Genomic DNA, 21,293 nt, shown 5'->3' with positions numbered 1-21,293 from the left:
ATGAACAAAGGTCAGTGATTGCTGTCATAAAATAAAAAAACTTAAATGTATGCACTAAGCACTAAACTAATTGAGTTAAAGAGTAATATACTACTTAGATATGATTATTTCGTATTTACTGAAACCATGTTGAGTACTAATATTTTAGACTCTAAACTCGAAATTAACTGTTTTATTATATTTCGTAAAGATAGAACCGATAATAGTAGAAGAAGTAATAGTATACCTATATTAATTATTATAACTATATGTCTTAATTTAATATATAAAAGTTTTGATACTGAATTATTCTTAGGTACAAACTGTCAACTGCAGGGTAATTTAAAACAATTTATTAGTATTGGTAAATAAATGGGAAAATAATTTTAAATTCATTATAGAAGCTTGTTATTTTTCACCAGGCGCAGTTCAACTAGCACTTTATGTATGTACACCTATTATAGTGAGACGTTTGAGTGGTTACTAAGTATATTTTTATTCGAAATGAACTAAATATTATAATATAATGTTATGGCAATTATAATTTATCTCATGTTCGTTATTTTATGATTAATAATATTGGCTTAGTATGCAGTGGCCGTAGTTAAAAATTCTCACAGATAATTAATGAGTGTTTTTCTCTTTTATAAATTTATATGAAATATAACTTACTAAATTATCGAGAAACACAACTTGGTAAAATAAAATCAACAAAACGAATACATCTCTTGAGTAACTATAGCAGAACATTTTAATATGAAATCACTTGAAAAGCGAATACAAATTAATGATATTGTAGTGCTTTGGCTCTAGAAAGTACCAACTAAAATTACTTAATTTTCAAATTGACTGTTCAGAACTATAGTGAGTATTTTACTTGTTTTGTACCTTAAAATGTATTTTGTTTTATAACTCGTGAAACTCAAACATTCTACATATATACCTACCGCCAAAATTACTGTCTTTTTGCTGAAATTAATAGAATGTACCTAACCATAGGAAATATACCAAAAATATTTTTATTTTTCCATGATAACCCAACTAGGTTAAAATCTGTAATCTAATAATAAATAATTTACTATATTTATCTATCAATACATTTTTACTTATCATTTATGCCTGTAGGTTAAATAAGTTATACTATATATATACTAATACTAAATAAATAAGGAATTGAACAAATAGTCAAAAACTAAATTACACATTTAAGGAAATTGTCACATATTTGTTTTTATTTTTACTTATATCAAACAAGATTTGAAAATTATCAATGGCTGCTAATTTCAGAACTCTGATAATGTCCACTAATTTTTAAAATATCTATCTAAATCGTTTGTACTGATGGTTTTTAATTTTTTTGTTTTATATCTTAACACGTGATGTCCGCTCTGTGTTTCACGTACAAAATTATACGATATTATTTATCGTGGAATTCGAATTTAGCAAAATAGTTGTCTATACGACATAAATCAGCACGGCTAATTCCTCTGAATCGTCTATACCTACTGTAGAGTACTACTCTTACGAACGCCTAAATAGAGCTGGACCGCGCGCCTTTCCCTATACGGTTTCCGAGATCGCCTGCAGATATACCTAACAAATGGTAAATGTGCGCGTTGTCGCTCGCACAAAACGACAAACGATGATGTTCGTCATGATAAAATATTAATTTGTATATAATTATCTAATGTATCGTCACGTGCGCAACCGTAAATCTCGTACCGCGCGTTCGGTGTGCGCGGCGTGGGGCGTTGTAACCCCGGAGGAAATGGGGGGCGGGAAAAAAAAAACCACAAACGATTTCATCTCGTTTCAATTATTATGTAATATAATAATACTAATAATGATAATGACGAGCGCCTACACAAAACGGCGCGACGAACGACGACGTTGCGTTTGATTTATCTCATCTCGTCTAAGTACGTTTTATGATATCCGACCCCCGCGGTGCGCGTTGTATACACCATCATTAGTTTTCGTGCACGCGCACGGGCCCCGGCCAATTACCTAAACGGCGGCGGTCGAGTCCCTCGGGTATTAAAACGCGAGCGGGTATTTCGTTTGGAAGAAAAACCAAATAAATAATAATAATAGTAAATAAGCGCAGCCGGTAATGAAATCGACGCAAGTTATTTCGTGTGCGCACACACCGCGGAAGAGTCTTTTGTGTGCTCGGTCGGTGGCTCGCCCGCCGCCGCCGCCGGAACGGCCACCGCGGAAGCCATCGCGATGAGCGGATTGCGGTGAAAATTGAAAAATATATCATAATACGCGCGACGCACGTGCCCGGTGGCGCACGTGCCGCTGCGCCGTTTTGAGTCGTCGGGTCGATGATTATTATTGGCCAGACCCGCCGCAGTCGTGTCGTCGTCGGGTGCTCCTCAACTACTCTCCACGCGCGCCCGTTGAAATGCCGACGGACCGTCCGCCGTAACAATAATATTACACGTTGTTGTAACAACAACGATATGCCAATAATAATAATAATAATAATATTATTGTTGAAATTGATAATCGTCGGGAGGAAATTCGAACGGTACGAGCGAAAGAAAATCGAGTATAATAATAATAATAATAATAATTCATTATATTCATACCGTAGATAGTTACACAATTTTAAACAATGAAAACATGTCTACATAGTAACTATAATATACTTATACTTACTATACAGTTACAACTGTGGCTGAGTGTATCGCTATTATCATATAAATATATTCGTATTATCTTAGCTGGGTACCACACCGGACAGGACTCGGATTGTCGTCTACGTTATAAACGCGATTAAATATACGAATTTGTACGGAACAGGCTTCGATCTATAAAGTTTTATAGTAGCTGTATATACCTCGACTTCACTCTTTTTTTGACAATAATTTTTGGCGATAATCGATAAACCTTGTAACGGTTTTCACTCAGATCTCGTATATATACATTTTAGTTTAGTTTCCGAGTGCGACTTAATACTAAGACACTTTAACACGTATCGATCAATAATACTAGATAATTTCGAATTTCATTAGTAGAGGAAAAAAAATATATGGGAGTTTCAATTTTCATTATAGTGTAGGTATAATGAGTTGCGTGGTACTAGTATAATTTTAAGTAATAGCGATAAATCTACTAACCATGTGGTTTAATAGTTCGGAACATAACCATGATCCATAATCAAATCAGGGTGTATCATTCGAAATTAGAAATTGAAAGTAACTCGTTAAAAAGAAAGGCGGAAAATGATCTACACGTCGTCCAAACAACGCAAAGAGTTAAATTAATTAGGTATACTCAGTTTATTATGATGACAAGAATATGAGTAGACAGAAAGTCTAAAGCCTTAAAAACGGCGAAGAGAAAGGTTGTATGAGTAAAATAATTTTCCATCAACGGTAGGTAGGTACATAGTTATTGATTCATAAATTTAAAATTACGCAGGTTAAGTACATCATAATATATTCAATATTGTGTTGCTAAATTTATTTTAAAAAGGTTTCCATTGTTCGCAAATTTTACGCAAATGGGTTGTAGCAGAACCGGATTTGACGGAGAGCATAAAGACCTGCACTGGATCATATATTCTATAGTGATCCTTGATCTCAAATCTCAATATATGAGAAAATGCAGTCTGAGTCCAAAATAAAAAAAAAAATATATTTTTCTAAAATACAAATGTTGGTTTTCAGATATACGAAAATGTTCACGAATTAGATGACTGTATAATCAATTTTCTTAGTGTACAAGACCCATAATAGTATCAATAATAGACATTATCGACTTTTATATGTGTTTGTAGACTGTGCATTGTATTTCATTGTTTTAAATGTGTATACCTTATAATTTCGGTTTACGTCGTTTACGACCTTATGTAATTTTATTATGACCAGCCAACAGGTTTTATTTTATAACAATTCTACACAAAAATATTTAAAAATTCAATGAACGATTTCAGTTTTCTAAATTTTCTATAAAAAGATAATTTCAAATAAAAAATTATTTAATATTATTTATTGCCTGTATGGCTGTATGTATTGTACACGCAAATGTTATATATCTATATTAATTTAATGACTTATAATAATCAACATTAGATACTTAAAAATGTATTTACTTAAATTTATTGGTTGCTACACTGATAACTTTATAAGTTATAACTTATAACTAATAAGATACAGGATAAATCTATCCTTATGGCTGATTATGCTAGGTATTGATTTATTTGACACGAATTAACTATCAAATATTAAGGTAAATAAACATTATGTAAAATGAAAATGTACATCAACATTTATTTTTATTTTTTATTGATAATATAATCATTAGACAGCTCTTATAGTGGCTATTATTTAAGGGGAAAAATTTAGACAATTTTTTATCTTATTGTCATCGCCCGTAATATTGTGTTAGTAGTAATAATGATTATTATACTTTGAGTACTGCGGGTGGGTAGAACTATGCTCTATAATCTAGCATAATACAACATAAGCACATCCGTGAAATCGGCAACCCTACTTAATGCTACCGACTTCAAACCAGTGCCAATATTTTTCAACAATTTTGTGCAACACCACACATTTTCTGGAAAATCCGATTTCAATTGCAAAACCAAAATTTTAAAATGTTCAACCCTTCTATGTTAAAACTAAATCTTCGATATTGTATGCATACGTCAAAGAATGTCAAACCCGCAAGAATTAAATCCAAAATAATAGAAAAATATGGTAACAACATTAATCTTCCTTATTATCATATAATAATATGATCAGGTACTTAATGATAATAACAGCGCGTGTAATACTTTATGTATACTTTATAATATTTGTATTTCTAAACATTAGCAACTATAGAGTAATCTTATAGCATCCTATACTTCAAATTATAATAGTTTTTAAAGAGGTTGACATTCATTTTTAAATCCTATTATTATACTCTCAATTGATGCATCTGTATATCTGTGTAGTCTAAATAACAATGAATAACTTACAACTATTGGAATTCTAGACAGAAAGCTTTTTAACCCATCTATTGATTGACTAAGTAGTAAGTACCATCATGGTACCATGATGGTCCACTCATTACAACGGAACAGTTGGTAGCTACTTTTATAAAGTAGGTACTCTTCAATTAGGACTAACCAATGCACTGGCTTCACTTTGTGTACTATTATAATATGTTAAATAGTTCCTAAAAATGACCCTAAGCTCCAGAATACAAATATGCTTTATCGACATAAATTTTACACATATTTTTAATTTTATTATGAGTACCTACTGAGTTTTCACTTAAACTATAAAATATTATTAACAATAATATTGTTTTGTATATTGTACATCGTTTTCCCTTATAAGCATAATAAACCTTCTGTTTTAGTTGAATTTTTTGAAAAGTGAAAATACTTTTTAATAGAAAAGTGGTTTTTGATAAAAAATATATGTAGTTGATTTGTACATTTATTGTGTGTCGAAGGTTCTTAGTATAAATATAATGATATACAACTCGACTCTTGCTCGACAGCAGAATGGTTACCAATTTTCTCAATTTTTTCATTGATTTTAAATTTTTTTACTTCAGAATTTACATAAGTTGTGAATACGTAAATAAGCTTATTTTTTGAGTATATTTTTATAGTTGTTGATTTTGAATTTTCCCTAGGCTTATATCCAAAGCAAAAAATCATATCATATCACGGATTACAATCGGCTATTCCGTTGAAAAATCTTATTTTTTATTCCCAAGGTGAAATTTAAATAAAACCGACATTTTTTTTTTTAATATGTATCTGGCCACATTTTCTGAATTGCCTTGCAAATAGATACTTTGTAGTGGATACAAATTAAATTATTTTCAAACCCAATTGCACTTTTAAAAATTCTAAATCAATAGGTAATTGTAAATGCTTCAATATGAATAATGTAAGAAAAAAAAGAAAAAAAAACCAAAAGCACAATATAATAATTGTTAAAAATGGCGAGAACAGTACATAATATTGACAAACATATTTTGTACAATGTACAAAAATGTTTTTGACCTTCGATACAGACTATTTAAATTTTATTTAAAAATTCTAAATTTTAATTACATGTGTATAAATAACATTATTATGCCATTAATATTATAATAAAAAACAAAAATGGCTCATTAGTCAATTATGATTTGTGTAATGGAATTGAATGCTGAATGAACAGTTAAAATATTCATTGGAAATGTTGATTAGTTTTTACTTCGAGCATAAATTTATTTTAATACAGAAATGTTACCGATATCAACATTTTATTTTAAATAATATCGACGTATTAGTTCAATAAGTCTTTCATATAACACTTATGTATCTTTTCGTTAAAAAAAAATACTTACAATTAGTCGATTGATTGTTGATTTAGTTATCAAATGAATCGTAGTTTAACGTTTTTTAAAATAGTATCATTGTCGTTGGTTTTAAATTAGTTTTCACATTTTCACTGTACATTTCCAACGTTTAATAGTATTGGTTAAATATTTTTTTTAAATAGAACTTACAACCATAATTTATTTTCGAACGCTAAAACGCTTATGTTTTCACTTATAATATTTTGCACTTCCATCATAAGTTTCATAACAATCTAAAAACTACCTCCAGTTATCGCTACCAATCGTGTACGAAAAACCGAGTATAATAATAGGTTAATAAATCGATAAATACATACTATTACAGTGTATATTTATACAATAAAGTAAGTAAGTTTTTAAAATAGTATCATTGTCGTTGGTTTTAAATTAGTTTTCACATTTTCACTGTACATTTCCAACGTTTAATAGTATTGGTTAAATATTTTTTTTAAATAGAACTTACAACCATAATTTATTTTCGAACGCTAAAACGCTTATGTTTTCACTTATAATATTTTGCACTTCCATCATAAGTTTCATAACAATCTAAAAACTACCTCCAGTTATCGCTACCAATCGTGTACGAAAAACCGAGTATAATAATAGGTTAATAAATCGATAAATACATACTATTACAGTGTATATTTATACAATAAAGTATCTTTACCTGCAGCTAGGTAAATTAAAAACAGCTTGAAACTAAACATTATATAGCATCGATAGTATATAGTATTGAGACCATTTTTTTATCGATCGCCATAGCCAATAACGATAACTATTGCTTATCAACCAAGAACCTAGAATCCATCCATGTTTATCGTAATTAATAATATTACGTAATATATATATGTGACAACATAATATCAGAGACAGCGAACTATACGCCTGATCGATAAAGTGGGATACATTTCAATTATTTACGGAATGCGAATTTAAAGTACTTTGGTATGGTTATCCTGTGAACTTCATATTATTTGTGATTTCGATTGTTTCAAGGAATTTCGTAAGTTTAGATTCAAATTTTGTTACATTGACATTACTCGATTCAAATGTTCTCAGTTAATAAATTATGCGTGATACCTACTATTGTTTGAGATACTGTTTTGTAAATTTCGTCGATGACCGTTTGAAATGTATTTTGATGTAAGTATTATTTATACAAATTATACTGGTTGAAAATTGTTTGGTTGTTGATTTAATATAAATATGATAATTTGAACGTACCCAGTCTAATAATTTAGGTATCAAATTTTATGAACTAAGAAAGCGCATAACAATGACAAGAAATACACGACATCTACAAGTATACAGAAGAACAAATTTTTCAGTTTTTTTTTGTTAAAATGAACCAAAAAATACTTTGAACTACGGTACTTACAGTTAGGGTTATCTATTTATCCTATACACTATACAGTATACATATACAATAATACACAGTTATTCTTTTTATCTAATATATAACTATCAATGTTTCAAAACTATTAATTAGAAAATAAATTGAAGAATAGCACAAACATATTAGATGGTGAACCTACTCTGCAGTAAATAATTATACTCTAACTATGACTTCCTAATTACAAAAATACTTGAAGTACCTATATTTATCTTCTGTTTTCTCGGACCACACCCGTTAAAATATATCGACTTAGTACTCATTTGCAGTAACTCAAAATGTTATTATCAATGAAACAAAAAGAACCCTATACACAATATGATATATTATAATAATGCATATAAGTAGTAAACGATAACGCATAAACTCGTATACGATTTAATTAAAGGAAAACGACTTACTGCAAGTATAGTACCTATTATTTAGAGTCACATTGTCGCACAGTGATTCGCGGAAGGCAACGAGTATTAAACTCAATTAAAGAATGATTTTAATTCCATATACAAACACTGCATTTGTTAAACGTCGATTATAAACATTATAAATATTATGTTATTTGCATGGAAACATTTTATCGATCTAATGTTTCTATAACATATATAGATACCTACAATGAGCACGACTCGGGCGAATGAGAAGATACTCATGGCCATATTTACGCATATTATAATACAAAACGTATATGCCAATTGTATAAGGATTTTACGACGAAAATGTATAATAATATTGATTTTGTAAAACTTTTTGAAAAGTTCATGCTTCGTGAATAGCATTTATACCTGAGTAGTGAGTATATAAAGTAAAATGTTTATTATTCGGAATTCCGGTGTTGTTTAATACATTAATACTATTATAATGCACAATGAATAATCGGTATTTTTCCCATACAAATGATATAATAATAATAATAATAATAATAACAATATTGTAATATTATTACTGATATAGTGCAATGGAATGATAATAATATAAAATGTTTAGAAAACTTTAATATGATTTATAAAATAATAAATATTATATTATACCATTGTATAATTAAATACTAGCTCTTACAAAATTCTAAACAAAAACTGAAAAATCATGTTATTCAAAAGAAAAAAAACGTCTAAAATCCCAACGTTGTGTAATAAAAAATGAAAAGGTACATTGTTGAAAACGAAATTGGTTCCCAGAATAATATAGGTAGGTATAATTATTTTTCTGCTTTCATTTGTATTATAAAATTATCATTACATAATGTGTTTTTTTAATTATAGAGTATAGTTGGTAATATTTACCTCTTTTTTTATTGACCAGGTCGTAGAATACGAAAGGATATAGGTATTACTGTGTGTTTTTGTGATAAAAAAAAAGTGATTTTAATCGCTTAATTCTGATGAGCTTGTGATTTACAAATATTTGGCTGTCGATGTATTTGTGTATGTGTCAATGAGGTCGTCTAAAATATCCTTTTTTTTCTTTTACATTAATTTTTTAACCACTCAATACTCTTCTGAACTAATTTTTCTCATATCGTAATAAAAATTTATAAAACGATAATTATTTTCTTAATTCCACCGATTGAAGTGATTATTTTTATTTTTGATAAAAATATAATATATAAAATATGAGTTAATCTGCAGAAGTAGATATCGTATATGAAAATCATATATGTGATCATAATAAAAAATTAGTTTTAATATTTTTTTTTAATTTCACATTGGGTATAGAAAATATATATAAACGTAACAGTGAAAATTTTCTATGAGTTATATTTTTTTAAATTACAACAAAATAGCTACTATATACCTACTTCCCTACCAACAATTACCTATAGATAAAAAAAAAAATCATTATTTTAAATTCAAAATTTCAATTTTAACTTCATTTCAAATACTTATAAAAAATGTAATGTATATTATATTGTTGACATTTTTAATTTGGAAATAAATAAGGATTAAAGACCTTGTGTTTTATATTTTCAATTTTCAAGCCTAAGTCATTAAAATTGAACATTTTAAAAACTTTCCACAACAAAATAATTTGCAAATGTTCATAACTTTGGCATATTAAATTTGATGTTTGATTTTACGGTCATAACAAAAAGTTATACACAGTATGTAATATCCATTATTAACTTCTGCTAGAATTGCGTTTGAGCAATATTATATTATATTATATAACGTATTATTATTATTATTATTTTGATTGAAAAAACATATTTCAATAATCTAAATCGAAAAAAATCTTTAAAATGTCTTTAAAGAACTCTAAAGATGCTTAAATATTTAAAATATCAGCGGCGTTTAGCATAAAAATAATATTTAGAACACAAAAATGATACAAAATATCACACACAATGTCAAAAACTAAAGCATATTTTCTAATTTTCACGAGCTGAACTTTAGCGTGATAACATATTGAAATAGAAATAAGTTATGATATAAATTTAACACCTGAATCTAATACCAAGAGTAATCAATCGATTTAATAAAAATGAAAGCTATATACGATTGATATTTTATCTATAAACGTTAAAAACCGAGATTGGGAGTACATTTGATTATATTAAAGGGATACGAGTGGCGGTGACTTTTTATCTTAACACGAAAGAAAAAATACTGCGGGATTTTCCGTGTTCTTCGTGTAGTAATAATAATTTTCCTGCCCGCAGGGATCGTAGCATAAGCTGCAATTTGACGGAGGTAGATTGCTACTATATACGTACTGAAAGCCCGGATTGTCGACATGTATTCGACTTATAATGCTAGTCTCACGTCGCACGTTTTCATTCCGTATTTTTCTATTATTATTCGGCGAGGACTCTCGTGCGTGTGGGACGCACAATATGTATGTAATTAATAATATACGACGAGCTCGGGTTCAGCGGTGGAATCGTTACATCACACATGACCTACACACTATTCGTGGCTATATATAGTGATAGAGACATTATATATATTATTGTACACGCGGACGCGGCAACGAATCGATATTTTCACCGTCGAATTATAATTCGATTTGCAGCCGCCACCGCTGCTGACCGTGACGAAAAAAAATACGACGACCATACAGTATACATGACAAACATAATATAATACACACATACATAGTCACTTATTGGTACCTACAACTCTACAACTGTCGTACGACGTGCACGTGGTGGCATTGACGAAAGAAGCCAGTCGACGGCAAAGTTCTCGGGTTACCCTAACCCATTGCCACGGATTCATGACCGCGGAAAATTCGTTTAAATCTATAATACCATCGGCGTGCACGAAAAAAAAAAAATTACACACAAAACGAAAACACCGTACACACTGTTATATTATTATCAAACAAATTATGTACATTATACATTTGACGGCGCACTTGAACACTGCAGCATCGGAGTAATAATAATCGAATTAAATGAATATAAAGGGATGGAAATCCGTTTTCGGTATTGGCGTTTTTATTCGTTCGAAATAGCCGAGGGGTGAGTTTTAACACAATTATGTACAGCAGCAGAGCAGATAATGCCTCGTCGTCGTCATTATATATTATATATACATTAGGGTAGGTATGTATATTTTATGTCGGACGGATTACGCGGCGTCGTGTACTACAGCAAATCACAGCGAAAAACACGTCGACGGTTTTTTTCCACGTTTTATGTCCCGATGATTTTCATAAGGAAATTAAAATAATATATATATATATTGGCATTTTCCGATTTTTGTCAATTGTGCAGACGCGCATATCGTATAAAATATTGTCGTACCTACTGTTAATTTCTATAATATTATATAATAGCAATTAACCTGTACATACTACATTTTACATTATGTTAAATTTATTTAATATAGTTGTATTTTATATTTAATATTTAATTTTTCATTAGTTAATTAATATAGTATTCTTGTACATTATATTATATGTTAAAATAATTTATATTACTTATTATAGTTATCTTACTATTAATCTAATCGTCTTACCTAGTAAGACCTTAGTAGAATTGATAAAAATATAAAATAAATGTTTGAAAATTATATTGACAATTAAATACATATTATTTAAATAAATCAATTAATATATAATAAGATCAGTTGCGACAATACCGGTTATTTAATTGGGGAACTTTATTTAGTTCACCTCGCCTGCAATATCAAAATTTATAAAAGTGTTTTTAATTGATATGCATTTTAAAATTCTTTTAATAATAATTATTCCTAAATTATGTGTAATAATAATAATATTTCAGCTCCGTCCTTGCTCTACTCTGACAACTTCATCATCCCAGGCAAATTAAATTATAAGTAAACATTAATGATAAAAATGAAAAAAATATGTAAAATTATTTACCTCATAAAATGAAGTTATACCATATTCAATTTTGGTGGAATACTGCTGCTTTTCGAGAATAGGATATTTCAACTTTAAGTAAAATGAAAGGTAGTTGCAAACTTTTACTTTGCTGTAGTTAATTAACGAATGGGTTTTAAACTCTTTACAGGGGTTGTTTATACCTACTTATTAGTAACGTCGTACTACATACCTACTGATATATATAAAACAGTGAGGATTTGACGAGTTTTCGTGATGATTTAAATCCACGTACATACATGTTTAATTATATATACGTATGTATATATTTTTCTATCAATACTTAAAAACATTTATTTTTCAAAATCGTAGTATTACAAATTGAAATATTATATACAATGTACATTGTACATACCTATGTATCTTATTGTTTGTCAAAATGTTAGATATTATTTAATTTTATTAATGTGACATGTAACATTATTTTATGGTGAAATTATAAAAAAATTCTATCAGTTTTTCAATTACAGCAGTTGTCGATAATGTTAACGATAATCTGTATAATCTTTACATCAAATAATGATAAAAATCTTATTTCTTATAAATAAAATTGAATACGAAGAAATATTTCAAGTAAATATTATTTGCGTTATATATACCTATATATTATATTATTTGTATAGTTGATATTGTACAAAGGATAACCGAAAATACGATTTCATATTGTACATTATTTGTTGAGAACTATTCTATGGCTTCCTTTTGTATTTCTAAAGAAATGTTTGTATGATTATTAACATACGATATACAAATTTCACATAATACACCATATTATTATACGTTCCTTTCAAATACTATTAATTAGATAAAAAAAACGAAACGAAACGATATGTAATGGTTATACAATTAAAATTATATACTTATCTACGAATTTTTTCATCCTAAAATATTATTATATTTGTGACGGTAAAATAGCCCTGCTGTAAATACATAGCCAACCTACACGATAATATAGTGCCACTACCACAGATTTCTGGTCACTATAGAAGCTGATACCTGTGTTTTGACATAGGACCATTAAGCTACATTAAGCTAAACGAGCCTACTCTCTACAAGAACTTATATTACCATAATTAGTGTCGAAAGCTGAAATGGCTCGCTTGCAGAAGAGATGATTAGAAATATCTTTACAAAAAACTAATTGTTATCGAGTAAAATGTCATATTATACGTCATAATTCATAAGTCATAATTTATTCGTATACATAGCCTGCTGTAGTAGGTAGTCGACGACAACTAATAACGATCGTTATTAAGACCGAATTTCCGATGTTAAAAAGTAAATACCCATTCGATGTCATCGGTCCCGCGGGAGATTTCGCAGTGTTCTATATGGGGTAGTCGAACGGAAACCAATTTCAAATAATACCACGTCAGCAGTATTTATAAAAATTTTATAAAATAAAAATGTATATACGGATTGATACATCTATATTCTTTACAGGCGTATAGTTGATAGAAACGGCGGGAGCGACTTTAAGACAATGCGGTAAGGGAGTGTCTGCTAGTCGCCACCGACTCGTTCTCAATACACGTGCAGGACACGCCTCTCTCCTCGGTCCACGTCAATCGTATACATTTATAAATTTTGTATTACAATAGTATGGATCGTATCGCATAGCACGTGAACCCGATCTCACGACCTACATAGTCTACGACGATGTTTTTACGATTATTATCGTTCCATATAGTGATGGCGCCGAAGACAAGTCTACTATACAACTATACAGCAGTCATACTCATAATTATTTAACCGCCAACTTCAACAACATTTTTTCCAACACAGACTGATCCCAAAGTCGAGACCGTGGAATATATTAGACACGACTTGTTTGTTTTGCAAAATCTTCAGGTTCGGTGACGCCGACCGTCATCGCACCCAGCCATAACACATAATAATAATATAATAAATACTGTTTCGCAATGGATTGCGGTGAGCTGTGATGACGGAGCGCGTACATGACAGTTGCAACCAGCCGCACACAGTGAGATGTAAAACAGAAAAAGAAAAATAATGGAAACAACAAGAGACAACCTGCAAACGGCGGAAGCGATGCACGCGACTCTTTCCCTCTTCTCGGCCGTACGTCGTCGTCCGCCACCCCCGCCCACGCTGTACATAGGTATATTATATAGTATGAACGGATGTTGCGGATAGGTGCGGTGGCGGCGACGACGACCATCGTTTCCACGGAAACATTTCGCGTCTTCCTTTTTTTTTCCCCCAGTCGTCCTCTTCCCTATCGTGCACCGTCTCTCGGTCCCCCGACTGCAGCCGAGACCGAGTTTCCTCCTTATTGCAGCTTACCACGAAATATTGTGATGCGTACTGCGTACAGCACAAATACACAATAATATATAAACTCAACTCGTCGCGACTATATTATTATATATGTGTATAGGTAATAATAATAATATTCCGTCGTCGATGTCGTTTGTCGGCGTACAATGAGACGCGCACACAGTGTCGCGTGGGAAAAATGTAATTCTAAAAAACATCAGCGGCGGCGGCGGAGTCTCGCACAGCCGGCGATATTATTGTTTCGTTTGTGGTACGACCGATGATAACCGACGACAACGACGACGACGACGACGATGACGACGGTGGAGGCGGCGGCGGTCACTACTCTCCGCTCGTCACAAATAATATAATATTATATCGTTCGCGGCGGCGGTGGGGTGAACAGGACGCTCAGCTCTGGGATTTTCGAACGTTTCCCTCCCCTATCGCGCCGTAGTCCCGCATGTCGACGGAAAATTTTCGGGTACACTCCGGCACCGCTGCTACGCTACGGTAATTTTCCCATTACGGCGTCCGTTCGACCGCGAGTCATAATACCTTCGCGCGCGTTGCGAGGGCCGCCACCGTCGCTATATTATATTAATTTTCTCTTTCGTTATAATATTATATTCCTCCCCTTCTCCCCTCTCTCCATCACGAATCCCGACCACCCCGTGACCGCTATAGTTCGCTATACATGTATATATATACCCATTGAACGCAATACACGTATATTATATATATATATATTATATAGGTATGCACCATCGCGATCCCTCCCTGCTGATGAGAAAAAAACCACTCGCAACGAAATACGCAGTACAGCACGCCGTTTTGCGCTCAAATATTAAGCGTAATAACGACGATATTATTATATGTATATATAAATATTGTGTACGCGAGAGTCAGTTGTTGTTGTGTTTTATCGATTATTTCACACCCGTAGTCGTTCGTATACAGACAGTTTCGATCACTTTGCAGGATTTATCCACGACACGATATATTTATCTTTAAATAGTGTACCTATACTCTACGTCTATCTGCAGGTGCCATTCTGCAATATTGTCGATCTCTAAAATAATGTTCTTGTCAACGCGCGATCAAATAGTTCTGCGCTTATATTGTGCTTCTTTGGGGCCGAAAACGCGATACTAGAATATTATTAAAAAAATAATCGCATAATTACATATAGATTGAGTGATATATTGTACTAAATTTCTATGTATTTTCAATGTTATAAATATAAATTTTAGAAAAATTGACAAAAACAGAAAAGGCGTATCAGATTTCAATAAAAAAAAAAACCTATAGATTGTTGTCGATGTTGATTGAGTACTTTCTTACACAAAACGGCGTAATACAATAGAACGTATTATAGAATGACATTTTTCAAAGTTTATACCAACAAAATTCATAAGTGAAATGTGTCTAAAATATAACTCTAACACTAGTAACACTATATAATATTATATACATTATGTAATTTCGTTGCATGTAATTTATATCAGACATCATCCGGTTGTAATTTAGAAAAATATAAAATTGTTATAAACATATTGAGATAATAGTTATTAATTAACAAAAACGTTTTGTTTTCAGAGATTTCAAAATTTGAATGTTTGCATTAAGTATCAATAAGGTAAGTACCTAATTCTCGTTAAATTTTTTTTAAGAATATGGGATTTGTAAAGTGTTAAGCTATATGAATAAATAAAAACCTATATTCTGTGTTAATCGAGTTGAAAATTATAAATAAATACATTTTTCAAATTATATATATTCCAATACAAAAAATACAAAATATTTACAATATAGTAAACTTGTACGTTGTAATAATGTAATGAAATGATGATGAAATATTTACTATAAATTAACTAATGTTCAGCATAATAATTTTTCAACAATGAACATTCTTATAGATTATTAAAGGATTTAGTAAGGTTAAAACGAGGTGTCAACACATCTAAAAATATAAATTATCTGATCAAAAATGAGGAAGAATTAAAAGGGTTCAAAATTCTTCCATCAAATTATCAAAAATACCTACCCCCTAAATGTATTACCTACTATACCACCAAACTAGTTAAACTGCAGGAGCAGGACCTTATTTAATGTTATCTGCCAACAGATGTTCAACAATTAATCTGATATACTTTATGCATGTAGAAACTAGAAAAATATTTCACTATAGTTAGTTAAAGCCTAAAAAATCACTCATTATTATTGTTTTGAATTGTAATTGTTGAGCCTGTATATTGATTATATTAAGACTAAATTAATAAAAACATATTTTTTTACACAAATTAGAAAACTAGAACTTTAAATTTAACAAGTTTTATTGACTAAGTTAAATTTATTACATCATTTTAAAATTACCTCAAATTAAAAAATAAAAACACACTTGGAAATTTAATCATAGAGACAAAGATAATAGAGCATAACAAAAAAAAATCAATTTTATCAGGTGACACCACGCATACATACACAAACACAACACATATAGGTATATACATAATACATATATACCTATATACTATATAGTACATGAATAGATCAAATAAAATAATACATCATTCAAATTTCTGAGTAAAAAATATCAGGAAAAAATTATTAAACACAACGGAAATAATCTGAAATATTATACGATGTGCGTAAATGCACAGTGCGGTGTACAATAAACAGACGACCAGCCACGGAGAATCCCATCAAATGCCTCACTATATTACGCGTTCCACAGCCATATCTGCATAATAATAATATAAAATTATAATATTATACTGTATATATGGCATAACACTATAACTTATATAATACATATTATATACGTCGGGTACGTGAGTAACTATATTACAATATTATTATTTAGGAAACTGTGACCGGCTGCACCACATACCTATATATACACGCATTATATATATATATATATTATAAGACATATTATTATATACAACTTACTATAATATTCATATATATATATACCTATATATTGTATGATATTATATCAAAGGACCGTATAACCGAGTTATTCCTTTTTTATTTTTTACTCGTTGTGTATTTTACGTCTGCCTATATTATAATAAGTATATAGGTAACAACCATGTGTGCGTATATGCGCGTTTTGGTTCCTTTTTCCCGACGTTCATTGTTGTGGGGTTCGGTGGTAAGCCACCGATAAATTTAATTCCAACAATAACGAAACGAAATGAAACGGACGGAGGCACCGTTAAAAAAGTATAATAATAACAATAATAATGATAAAAAAAAAAAAACAGTACGTGGCAGCGCAACGGTCGTGCGCGACCAGCTCGCAAGTGCGTTTGCGTACTGAGCCATATATATTATACATATAATACACAAAACCGTGATTCGACAATGGCTCCCGGACGTACACACACATATATGTATATATATATATTGTACAACCATATTTATTGTCGTCGTCGTTTCAGAAAACGCTGCGCACAATATCATAATGTATTTTGTTGCATTGTCGTCACCGTTATTATATCGGTAAACGAGCTACAATTAATCAAGATCTTGTGCAGTTTAACCAAACGTTTCCTGGTCACTCGGAATTTTTGCACCCGCTGTGATGGTGTTCGTTGACATAACCACAAAAAACTGCAGTTACCTGAAGAGGAAAAAAACGATATCGTATTAATAAGCGTCCAGTCACATGCCCCCCACAGGTACATATTAATATATTGTGTGATTTTAAATCCAGAAATGCACTATACGCTTATTCAAAAGAACCGTAATCGTTTTACTCCAAAAAAATAACAAATATATTTTAACCATTTTTTTTTCCAATAAGGATATTAATTAATAAATTTTATTTATTAATAAACATATTTTCAAGTCATTTTATATTAAAAAAAAAATTAACTATTAATTATTATAATTTTGTGTAATAATATAGGGCACTCCTGCACTACTCCTGCAACAAATAAATATACTCGTTTAAAAAAAAAAAAAAATGTTGGACAGATGAATAATGATTTTTACTTATTATAATTTTTTAGAAATGTCTTCTTTTAACCGTTGATCTGCTACCAGAACAGAATAATTAGCAGCCCATAAAACGTATATAATCGTGATCTTTATCACTTACTCTCTTTTTATAATTCGCTAGACACTATACAAATACAACATTATTACTACACTGGTGTTGACTAAAATATCGGTTAGATATTATTATATTTAGAAGGAAATGACAACTAACCTTTTTTTGTGGAGGAAAGCGATATCTCAGTTTCGGAAGAAAATATAGACATGCCTTTTGAAAGCGCCAATAAACGTATTATCTTGGATACTCGTGGAAACTCGTAATAAGCTTATATAATATTAATTGAATATAAATAATAGCTGCGTGCTTATAACTAACTTGATATTATATGAGTTAGTATAGTATTTATAATCGATAAATAAATAATATTCTTTCTTAATAGTAGTTGTACTACTATATAATAATAAACTACATAATAATACTCAAAAGTTGTACTCATATTATATTTATATTGCCCTATATTGGCGCTAATAATATATGTTTTTATATCTTAGGTATACTAAGATAATAATGTATAGTCTGTATATACCTAATGTTATAAACAAATTGGCGCCTATGTCACGCGGATTTCGGCGCTAATGCTATACGTTTAGTATAGGTACCTACGTACAAATGTTGTCTTAGGCTGCTGTGCCAATATGTATAATATAGCTCACCGCGGGACCCCAACGCCGGCGCTGCTATAGTTCCGAGAATTCGGTCTTGTGCCACCACGGGGGTGCAGCATGCGGCGACGTAACGTTTTACGGATCGCATCACATACGGTTTGAGCCGTTGCAAGAGAAAAAACTTACAAACGCCATTATATAGTAACGGCGGAAAGTCCGCGTGGCAAAAATGCGCGTATAATACAAGAGGGCCGGTAAATTAATATCGGAAATCCTACAGGGATTTGTTCGGCGCGGGACTCTGTCAAACCGCACGTAATGCGCCGCGTACCTCCCCCGCGCCGAATTATAGCCGCAAATCCTTTTCATCGCCGCCGCGTCAAGAACACATACACACACACACACACACACATATATATATATTATGTTCGAATATTATTATATACGCGTGTGGGTGTGTGTATAGGTACCTACGGCATCCGATATAGGGGCATACAATCTATAATAGTGTAGTGGCTTTTTTTTCCGACTCGTTCCCTCTGTGTAACGTTATACGCCCTTAATATTTATATATATATATATATATATACTTTCCCCTAACCGCGGTCGAGAGCGCACCACAGTGTGTAATAAAATATAATATATATATATATATATATAATAGCACAGTATATATATTTTATTAGAAATTCATTGCTCCGTCGCCGATATGAGTGTGTGCATTTATGTGTGTGTGTGTGGGCGCATATACGTGGGGAGCTTTATTATTAAAAAGAAAGAGAGAGAGGAGAGAGAAAACCGCAACGCTAAACCGCGTACGCAAGTGCCATAGAGAAAAGTCCGCGCTGCGGCGGCGGGCTCGGGGGAGAGACGATCCCTTTTTCGGCATTCAAAACCAACGTGCCGGAAAATCGCGTCTTGTGCGGTGCTCGGCCCGCCGTGTGTCTAATCTAAACTTTGAAGTACTGCTGCCGCACACTGGCCGCCACCGCCGCCACTACCCTAACCTCCTCGCCGGGGCCCGGCGCACGCACGCGCACAGACGCACATGTACATTTATGATGGCACGACGCGAATCCCCGAGAGGGCTTCGGAGGTTTTCTCTCGTTAATGACCGCGCGGCGTATGTACGAACAACTGTTCGCTGTTCCAGTATAGTATATTACGTATATATATGTATTATAAGCCACCGCTGCCCGCCACGTCTGCAATAATATACTCTCGTCTGTAGGTCTCGCGATGTGTTGTACACGACGTGATGATAATATTGCAGTGACTATTTATAGCCATAATGAGCCATGTGGCCGGTAACCTGCAGTCAGGATCAGAACGCAGTTCGTTATTGCCATTATTTTGTAACCCAGTAAAATACACCACTAAAGTGACTCTGGATTTTCTTAGGTTCGAGGAGCTTTGTTTATACGGTTAATGAATGCCTTTTTGGTATTATCTGTCCGTGTTTTTTTTTTTTTTTTTGTAGGACAAATAATAATACAGCGACCCAATGATTACAGTATAATATATTATAATACACGTTTAAACGAGTGCAAAAGTCGCACTCGTTTTTACGCTTTAACTTGAAGGTTATTTAAGTATGGTTTTTATTTTATTAGGTATGGACCAATACATTTTGATCAATATTGTAACTTATATATATAGGTGTTCCATAACAAAAATTATACTTCAAACTTCACCGACCAACGGCGCACACTAAAAGTTCAAGACTTTTTTATAAATGGCAAACTTTTAATTTCAAAAGCGGCTTTCAATATAGGATGATGAGAAATCTAACAATGGCTATAAGACTCAACGAACGAATGTATAAGTATCGTCGCTTCCAATATGGTTTTATTTAACGTACAACGCAATACATAATATATTATGCATATATTGTTAGACAATAATATTTTAGATACTTAAATGATTGAGAAAATTATAGGTATTGGTGATTTTAAAATGATGCGTTTCAATATTTTTTTTACGATTACAAAAGTATTATTGTATCTCAACACATTATACGAGTAAAAAATTTGATTTGATCGTAGGCCAATACCACTGAAAACTCAATGACTCCTGAAAATGTCCCCTTTGAAGGAAAATTTTACATTTAATAACTCAATATTAATAAATTTAAAATTTATGGTACAAAAAAATGACCTCTATTAAAGTCTAAAGAAGTATTAACTTCAAGTTCAAATTTCAAACTAATATTGTAGGTACTAGTAAAACTTTGATTTGAACTATATAAGTGATTTATATATTT

The 21,293-nt window shown here is 31.3% G+C and overlaps 1 long non-coding RNA gene across 1 annotated transcript; it reads left to right on the top strand.

Annotated features, from left to right (window-relative positions):
- The first annotated feature begins 513 nt into the window (after positions 1–513).
- On the top strand, positions 514–20,959 carry LOC126552876 (uncharacterized). Its single transcript, XR_007606332.1, has 4 exons — positions 514–843; positions 15,956–15,995; positions 17,806–18,045; positions 20,690–20,959. It is a non-coding gene; the product is annotated as an uncharacterized LOC126552876 (long non-coding RNA).
- The last annotated feature ends 334 nt before the right edge of the window (positions 20,960–21,293 follow it).

Source organism: Aphis gossypii, chromosome X (assembly GCF_020184175.1).
Source record: "Aphis gossypii isolate Hap1 chromosome X, ASM2018417v2, whole genome shotgun sequence".
NCBI lineage: Eukaryota > Metazoa > Arthropoda > Insecta > Hemiptera > Aphididae > Aphis > Aphis gossypii.
Note: the sequence above shows the minus strand (reverse complement) of the source record. Positions and strands in the feature narration are given on the sequence as shown.